We start from the raw sequence: 9,844 nt of genomic DNA on the forward strand, positions 1-9,844 counted from the left end.
AAATTGAGTTGTTCTGTTAACTTAAGGCATGGTTAACATCACAGGCCATCTTATAGAGGACAAAATCTATACATCTGAGAGATATGGTAAATAACACGGCCCATGTGTTTTCACCAGAATGAATGCTGATTCTGGTGGAAAAGGACTACACTCTCTGTTCTTATGAACAAAAGAATGATAGCTGTGTTTTATGTATTTTGTGTTATAAAGAGAAGCTACATAGGGAAATTAGTACTGCAAGGTCCTTGGGTAAAAGTTCTTAAATAAAGTTCTACTGGACTAAAACAATTTTTAAACTATAATTTATCTGTTTGTTTCATTTTTCCTTTTATAACTATTGATAACCTCAGTAATTACAAAAGAAAGTTAGTATATAATGCGGTAATAATTACCTTTTGCCTGCTGAAAACACTGTCTTTGGAGACGTAAGAGAAAAAAAATTCGACTGATGCTTTTATTAATGATGTTTCCTTCACCAATACAAACACCAGTCCATTCTGGGAACTTCTCCAATCTAAATTTAATTAACATTTGCATTCGTAGGACATTATTATGCATTTCCTTACACATATATTTAACCTGTCAAATTCTATTGTTGATTCAGGAAGTGAGAATGACTTTTCTTATCTTTTTACATTTCTTTCAAAATTGTTCTTAAGTAGATACTTAGATAGTGTAATTGATTGAAGTAAAAGATAGGAAAAAATATTCATATAGCTTATACAATTTTACTACTCAAAATAAAATTATTATTTTCACAAAAACCTAAATTGCATTGATTTGGAAAGTCACCTTGGTGAAATGGAATGGCTATTATTAGACTATTAATAACATGCACACCTTGGCATCTGATCTGTTCTAGCTTACATATGCTGCCTGCACAGGCTGGGCACAGTATTCCCTCTCCAGGGCTGACGCCCTCATCCCACAGATGCTGGTATAGGATGCACACTTCTCCAGAAATTGCCCTACACCACGGAGAACTGCCTAACTGAATGGAGGCTATTATTCCCTCCCCCACAGCAGCCCTTTTTCTGTTCTTCCTCTAAGACAATTATAAAGGACCATCCTTGCTCCCATGAGCCGAATGGAATCAGCTAAGACCTCTTTTATATCTGCATCATAATTCAATCTTCCCTCTGCCCACACCTACTTTCCTCACTGCCTTACAGGAATGTTCCCCAGATATTACTCAAGAAACCCCCTGCCCACAAATCTCCATCTCCAGGTTTGCTGCCTGAGAACACAACCTATAATAATCTTGTCTTATGACTCAAGAGAAAATATAATATGGGAAAGAAAAATAATTTGTTCACAGGCAAACTTTGCTTCCAAAATATCTGCACCTAGCATTCTATGTTTCCTTAAGTGAAAAAGAACAGCAGCTAAGATGTTTTCATCCTTTTATTTCTTCTGTGAAGGCTCTGTCTGGGCACTCCCGTGGCAGATATTAAAACTATGTGAATCCATTCAACATGATTTTAGAAACTCCTTACCCATAATGTATATGCCAAGACAAATGTACTGCTATCCATCAAGCAGAGCTGATGAATATCTAATGAGATATTGAAAGCACTATTACATGATGCAAAAGAAAAACAAATCTACAGTGAAAAATATCAGTAATATTTCTCTTTGTCCTATTTGCAGGATAACCTAGAATTTGCAATGAAAATACAGTTCCATCAATTCATTTTTTTCCAGTTAATTTTTCAAACTCCAAATTTCCTTTATTAGCAGGAAGCCCAGTGTCTCCATTTTGAGGCTGGGATGGCATTCAATGAGAAGTGAAACTATAACATTTTATTTCTTTAACAAAAGTCTGAAGAAAATAGGATAAAACACTAATATGCATTAATTCTGAGCAGGTATAAATGTGTGTTCTATTACTTTTAGTACCTTTCTATATTTATGAAAAGTTTCATAAAATATAGATAAATAGCCCTACAGTCAGTAGAATAAATAAAATCTTGATTCACTGGGCACCCAATAATATATGGGAGACATCATTTTATTTATCTTAAGTTGATTTATTTGAGAACTAGTTCAGATTAAATTCCTCTTCAGAGCCCCTTGAGCAGTGGTTGCCCAGCTGTGTGCAATGCCAAGGTATCGTCACTGTGCCACAGACAGTGGCTGTCCCCTCTCTCTGACCTGGTAACTGAGACTTACCTGTTTTTCATTTTCCCATCAACCCAGCTACCTCTTCTTATTCATCTGAACTATGACTAAATGCAGGACTCAATTCTAATTATGAGGGTCTCCGGCTCAGAATAAATTCTTGTTTACCCTCTCTTTCTTTGTTCCTTCTTTGTCTTGCTTTTCAGCAGTCCTCAATTTACATGTTAGGGCCAAAGTTTTCTCTTTTGATTAATGCAAGTCTCTCTAGAGCTTCATTCAGCAAGTTTAGAAGTGTGCAGTTTCCTTAATAAATGTTTATAAAGGTCAATCATTGAAACACTAAGTGTAACATGTTGAGTCATGCTTTCTTTTTCCAGAACTTGAGGATCTGGCATTTAAGTTTATCTGGACTATATCTCACACCTAAAAAACTAAGCCAAAAAAAAACCCAACAAAAACAAAACAAAAAACTCTGAGAAGTGTAGAGGACATCTTCACATATTAAGCCCCATATTAAATTTGCTTAGAAGAATATCCCTCAGGCCTGAACTAAGAAAGTTTTGCCTTATATACAATTTTACAAAGCTGGTAATCTGTTCATGCCCTCTGAATATATATTAAATTGGATGAATCAAGAAGGAAAGTAATCGCAATTACAATAATAATAATGTTAACTAGACATAGGAGAAGAGGCTAAAATTTTCTGAAAATAAATAATAGCAGTTTTAAAAGAATAATAACATAGGGCCACTTACTACAGAGACTAATAGTTAAAAAAAAATAGACATTAAAGACCTCTCTGTATTGCTGCACAGTATAATAATAACAAGACTTATAAAGAAAAATATAAGTACTGTTAAAAGAGTGATTAATACATCAAAGAAGTCTATAGTACATTTTAGAAAGTTTTCTATCCATCCAAAATGATAGAATTAAAATATAAACTTAATGTTGTCCTAGAAAAGTGGCTAGAACAGTTCTTCCAATTCAAGTCTAAAGATGTCACTTCTGTGCTTAATTTTTTTTTCATGGTTTCTATTTCCACAACCATGGTCTCCAAACAGAGATGTATTTACCTCCAGGGGAGAAAAAGACAATCTTTTGGCGTGTAAGAAGAAAATATTGAAATATTTACATTGATTTCACCATATTATACTAAAAAGAAATCCATTATGCTGCGTTGATATTTAATATACAGGAAGGCTCCAGTGTCCTCCTTCAGTTCCAGTGATACATGGTCACAAATAATTCAGAAGCAAGAGTTGGCATACCACAGTGCAGAGTTCGATGATGTCACCTTCACTCATTTACTTTCAGTGCATTGCAATATACTGTGGTTTACATGTATCAGCAAGTAAATTTCTCATTTATATTACCTAGGCTTTACAAAACCTCAGAAAATGAGCAAGTTGCTTAAGACCATTTGATTGAAGGAAATCATTGATTGAAGACAATACTAATAATGTCAGCACAAAAGAGCCATGAAAAATATTATAGAACTAAAAGATTTTCTTCTTCCCTTAATGCAAGCTTCTCCCAGCCACATCACAAGGTAAAGAGAAGTATGCTGTAGTAAGATTTGAGAAGATGCTAGGCAAAAAAGTTCAACATTATCAAGAAGAGTGCAAGAAATACTGATTTACCCGTGCCACCATTATATATGAGCCTCAAAGCATGTATTATACTTTGAGATATGATCTGATGAGAATGTAAAGTCATCCCCTTTAGCGAACCCCTAAAACTACATTTCAGACCATCCCCTTCTTGAAACTCTTATTTTCATCTGTGTCTAGTAATGTACATCATTCACTCCACATCTATATATTGAGTCCTTTCTGTGCCAGATACGCTTATGGATACTTGAGAAATATCAATAAATAAAACAAATATTTTAAAAATTGCCCTTATAGAGTTCATAATAATTATATAAATAAATAAATAAACATACATATGTTAGAGAAATTTTTTAACAAATTGTGTATGTAAACTAATGAATTTGGATACCACTGGTATCCAATGGAATGACTTACATGGCATGCAAGAACCTTCCTACATATATGACTTTAATTCTTGCCATTTAAGGTCTCAAAATTCACTCCCTTATAATTGTGACATATTTGCATTTTTTCAAACATTTCATTATACTACTGCCCTCCTCAGTGCTTTGTGTCTCTCTTCCCTCCTACTCGAGTGCTTCATCTACCCCTACCTCTTATTTCCCCTACCTTACTTTTCTCACATCTTCTTTTTTATCATTCAACACTCAGCTCAGTCCCCCTCCTCTATCTAACCTCATATGATTTTCCTCCAGAATGAATGAATCGGTTCCTTTTCTACGCCCTCCATCGCTATACCCTGTATCCATGTCCATTATTGCAATTACCACACTGTTCTGATACCATTTGTTGACATAATTAGGATTTCTGTGAGAGAGAGATTACAACATAACCTCTGTTTATCTCCAGGCCTAGTACGATGTCTGGCACACAGTAAGCCCTATAAAAAAAATTTAAGGGACCTGCATTAAACCAATCCTTAAGTAGTTTTCAGATAACTGAAGTTTCATTTTTTTTGTTTCATCAGAGAAGTTTAATTCAGAAACTAGACTTGCCGGTTTTCCAAGAGACTATGTGTCTGGTCAAGTTGAAGTTAAAAGAAGTATTTGTATCGTGTGCTATCTTGATTTTACAATATCTAAAAGCAGCAACCTGGCTTGGCAATGTTTATTCCACAAACAAAATGATTACAAATGTGTGAGGTAGATTAATATGTTAACATTATATAAAGCAAGATTGCTAGAAGTTGCATGTAATTTTTTACACTTCCGGAAATAAGTGGAACTAGAGAGTCAAAGGGCTCCCAGTGGCATCTCACTAATTTTACTGAAATGTCATTTTGAAAAGGATGAATGACAAATACAAGCTATAAAACTATGAATACTGATGATGCATGTAGAATAGCAGGAACCCAAGTGATGTACTCTACAAAACACCGACTAAATTTTAACTACAAAGATTGCATTTGGCATTTTGATGAGCCGTTTCTTGCCTCTATCTATATTGTTCATTCATGGCCTTTGATGCTGCAGACCACCTTCAGCTGCACGTCAAATGCATTTCAGAAGATTCTAATGATCTCTGCACCAAGGAAGAAAATATGGTGGGTGAGCCAGGAAGAATTTAGAGATGAACGTTACCTGGTAATTTTTAATAAAATTTTACATCCACAAGTGTGTGTGTGTGTGTGTGTGTGTATGAGAGAGAGAGAGAGAGAGAGAGAGAGAGAGAGAGAGAGAGAATAGTAATGAGGCTCAGCTGCAATAATGATTGCACTAAAAAAGAACACAGAAAGCAATAGGAAATGCCCAACAGGAAATATGCTAAGGAAAACTTATTTTGTTCTCATTACTTTGACAATAAATCTTACTAATTTCCAGAAATTTGGATGGATATGATAAGCAACTATTTTTACAGTAATGCAATTATATTTGTTAAATTAGAAACAAGAAGGTCATGTAACCTCTGCTATTTTGGGTAACAATGAACAACTCAAGAGACTCGTATCTATAGAAATTCCAGACTTGCTGGTCCCATTAATTTTTGTTACAGTTGAAATGAGATAAAGACTATGTGTTCTACAAGATCATCTTAACTAAGTTATCTTACTCAATTATTCTCTTCCTAGTATTAACTTAGTTCAGTTGCCTCCTTAAAACCTTTTATAATGTGCTCTGGACCCGCCAGGCCCTCAGCAGTGCCACCCCACCCAGAATAGACCATTTTCTCCCCATTTTCCGCCAGGCTCCCGCCAAGCCCCACAATACAGTGTCATGCAGCGTCTCTGGTCCCGCTCCCGCTCTGAGTGGATGGACACAGTATGGTGAGGTCAAAAAGAAACACCAACGGAGCCATAGATAGGGGGTTCATACCACTATATTCTCTCTGGTGGCTGGGTTGGCGATACAGGAAGCAGGATCCACACAATCCGCAATCCTCCATCTGCTTCTCTGCCAACCAACAACCCCCTTGCAAACGTAGCCACAGCAGTTATATCAGTGGCCAATTAGCTAACCAGTAATAGCTGATGGCTAACCAGCCACAGCGGATGGCCATCTGATAACTGAGCCAGCCCCTTTCCACGTGAGGCCAAGAACCTGGAAACTGCCCTCTGGGACTCTGTCCCCACACGGGGCCTGCGGATCCCTGGGGCCTGTGGCTGCGGGGCCCTGGGGTGCACTTGGCCCAGGAGAAGGTAGGCTGCATGGCGGGCCACATGGAATGTGGGGACCACGCTCACTCCAGGCAGCATGTGTTCCTGCTTCCAGAATATTTAAAAGATGCTTCAAAGAAAATGAAAAGTGGACTTATATTTGTAAAATTGGTTAACCTATGTTTAGGGGAAAGGAGACTTGTACAATATGTGTGTACAGCAGCTGTTTGAAATAAAAGTTTTCAAGGAAAAACACCATTCTTGCTTTATAAATCAAATAGTTCAATTAGGAGGTCTGCTCCACCTTGCCACACCCATGGACCCTCTATTTCTGCTCCTCTACTATCTTAAAAAGGTGAATAAAGAGGGGGAGGTTTCAGTCTCTAGATCAAGTTGTGATGGATGACATGTTTCCAAATTGCATCTTGTTGCTGAAACGTCCTGAACTTGAGAAGCCACTACAACACATGACAGAGGACAAAGACGTACACAGAAAGAAATATTACAAGTACTGCAAAGAGAAGACATTAAGGTGGCTGGGGGAAAAAAGATTAATAAGACTATGGCAGCATTAAAAACCAGTAACATAAATGATGGTGCCGGGTACAGGTTCTCTGGACACCAGGTTTCCAGTGACAAGGAAGAGGATTATATTCATTATGCCCATGGTCTGATATCTGAATACATGCCTAAAGAATTAAGAGATGATTTATCTTAAAGCTTCCAGAACCTTCAGCTTCATTGCCAAAACACTCCATCAAAGAAAATTATCAGATGAGCCCACAGAAGCAAAAAAAAAAAGATTACACTAAGTTTAATACAAAAGGTTTGAAGACTGAAAAGAAAAATAGCAAAATGACTGCAGTTCAGAAGGCTTTGGCTAAAGTTGACAAGAGTAGAGTGTAAAGTATTGATTCCTTTTTTGGTGTAAAAATTTTTCAAAAGTTGGAAAGATTTGCAACTTTGAAAATGAAATCTAGCAAAAATGTTTGCCTTTCACATGTTCCATTTTTGTCCTTCCTCCATGTCACTGTACTTTTTGACCCTTAATCACCACCTTTTGAAATTAAAAGAAAAGAGCAGTTTTCATATTAAAAAAAACAAAATCCCTTTTATAGTGCTATATTTGTTATATTCTTTACCTACATCTAAAATATGAATTTTCTACTTGCCACATAAGTTATATAAATGTCTAAGCACTATGTTGTACACTTGAAACTGATATAATACTTCATATCAGCTGTAATTAAAAAATAAATTTATAAAAAGAATTTGTTATTTCCTAAAATTGACCTTTTATTGTAGTCCAAGTACAGAGTACCCAACTATTTTTTAACATGTGAAAAAAAATTTTAAAGCCAATATTATAACTAATAATATAAATAATCAGCGTGTGCTTTTGTAGTGAATTATGTGTCCAATGAAGGAAAAACACAAGTTGTAGCTGTCATAACTTAGATCAGTGACTTTTATGTATTTTTTCCTTCGATAGAATTCTTTCATTATATGCCATCTCATGTCAAAAGCCACTAAATAAAATAGATCAAAGTGGAGATTCTCTGGTGGTGCCTAACTTTATGGAGCTGGAGCTTTTTCTCCTGAGGCCTCTCACTTGTCCCAACCACGTCGCCTGAGGAGATGCTCCTAGAAATTCTATATAAAAACTCCTGTTTTAAAGATCTTTTAAGAGAATGAAACTAATACTTCTAGAAAACTTATTATGTGCCACATACTTTACATATACGTATATTCTTATTTAATCCTCTAATCAACTTTGTAGATAAGATATTTATCTCCATATTACACCCAGGGAAGCTGAAATTCAACAATGAAGCCATTTACCCAGGCATGCTGCTCATGAGTGTATAATTGAGATTTCAATCGACATCTGTCCATTTCAGAGGTCTACTTTCTAATCTATCACCTGTACTTCCTAGGCAAACAAAGGAGCAGGGCAGAAGCAGCAGTGCTGTGATCAGACCCTCCTATAAGAATTAGTCTTTATATAATGATATAAACAAACAAACAAACAAACACCTTGCTGTTTTCTAAGTAAAGACACTAAGTCACTAAGTTGGTAATTGAGAGTTGAGTAGTTTGTTCTGTTGGGGTCCACAGATTGGTCACAGGGTAAGTAGTTTATTTTTAACCAAAACGTGTTTGCCCAGAAACATGCTGGGCCAGGACCAGTGGTGAAGTGGTGGGGAACAATTTCATTACTGCTAAACTGTGAGAAAAATGTTGAGCAGTGGGATTCTTGAGCCTGGTTGCCCGTTAAAATCATCTGAGGAAATTTCTAAACAGAATGATGTCTTGGCCTCACCCAGGGATTCTGATAATTGGTAGAGGTGAGAATCTGGGCATTGGTATTGATTTATAGGGTAGTTAGAGCTGATGTCAAGAAATAGCTCAGTTGGGGAAAGTTTAGCTATAGAGGTATAATGCTATCTAGGCTATGGTGGAGGAAGGATTGGTAGGCATGGATGTGGGGATAAACAGTGAAGTTTAAAAGTGTCTTTATTTCTTTGTTGCAAAAATAGTTAGGAAACTCATTAAAGATTTTTAGAAGAGCCTTTCCAAAATTAGGTCTGTATTTAAAATGTTGACAAATCTCTGAATTCTTGCTGAAGCTTCTACCTTGAAGGCTTATGTGCCAAAGTTTTAAAACAGAACAAGAGAAAAAAGGAAGTCACCTATAGATCAAAACAATTGGATTATAAACTACAATTATGGTTTTTTATCCTTATTTCAATCGAGTTTTAGTTTTTCTAATGTGAGAATATTTTAAACGTTAGAAATGCTTTTAATAATCAAATTACTTTTATTATAGAAAAAATTATCTAATGGTTTAAAAATTAGGTCATTAGCTGTTCTGAACAGATATTATTTTACATCATAAAAAGAATGAATTGTTCTGACCTTATTCATCCAACAATAATATTGGATGACAAAAAAATATTTCTTTTCATCAGAAATGTCTAAACAGTCAAAGATTAATGAAGATAATGAGCGACTAATGGATTACATACAAAACTTAGAACATTATCCCATCCAAACAAAAACTACCTGAATGGCTTTTTCTCAAACACAAGCTACTTGGAAACTTTAGAAGATTTGTAAAAATGTCTCCTGTTTAAGAAACTTTCTGAACCTGCTAGTGATTAGAATATTAAAAGTTAACATGGAATGCAAATAAGTGGCATAAATATTTGACTAAAAAAAAAAAAAACTAAAGCCCTTACTTTGATGAAAAACATCTAAGTCTGTAAGGAAGACTACATCTAACAAAGAACACAGCAGTTAGAATATGCTTTCTGGCTAGGATTCCTGAGCCTTTTAATGTACGTAATGACATAAGGCAATATTTCCTAGGTTTCAAATGTGTGTATGCCAAAGATAAAAATGAGATCCCAATAATTTTTCTTTCTTTGATTCTCCCTTAGCCTCACTCTTTCCTCACTTTGCCACATGTTATTAATTGTTCAACCCCATCTGTGAAAAGGACTTGCTTCTC

The 9,844-nt window shown here is 35.6% G+C and overlaps 1 pseudogene; it reads left to right on the forward strand.

Annotated features, from left to right (window-relative positions):
- The first annotated feature begins 6,381 nt into the window (after window positions 1-6,381).
- Window positions 6,382-7,380, forward strand: LOC117020650 (ribonuclease H2 subunit B-like; annotated as a pseudogene).
- Window positions 7,381-9,844: the final 2,464 nt, after the last annotated feature.

The sequence above is a fragment of the Rhinolophus ferrumequinum genome, chromosome 3 (genome assembly GCF_004115265.2).
Source record: "Rhinolophus ferrumequinum isolate MPI-CBG mRhiFer1 chromosome 3, mRhiFer1_v1.p, whole genome shotgun sequence".
Taxonomy (NCBI): Eukaryota; Metazoa; Chordata; class Mammalia; order Chiroptera; family Rhinolophidae; genus Rhinolophus; species Rhinolophus ferrumequinum.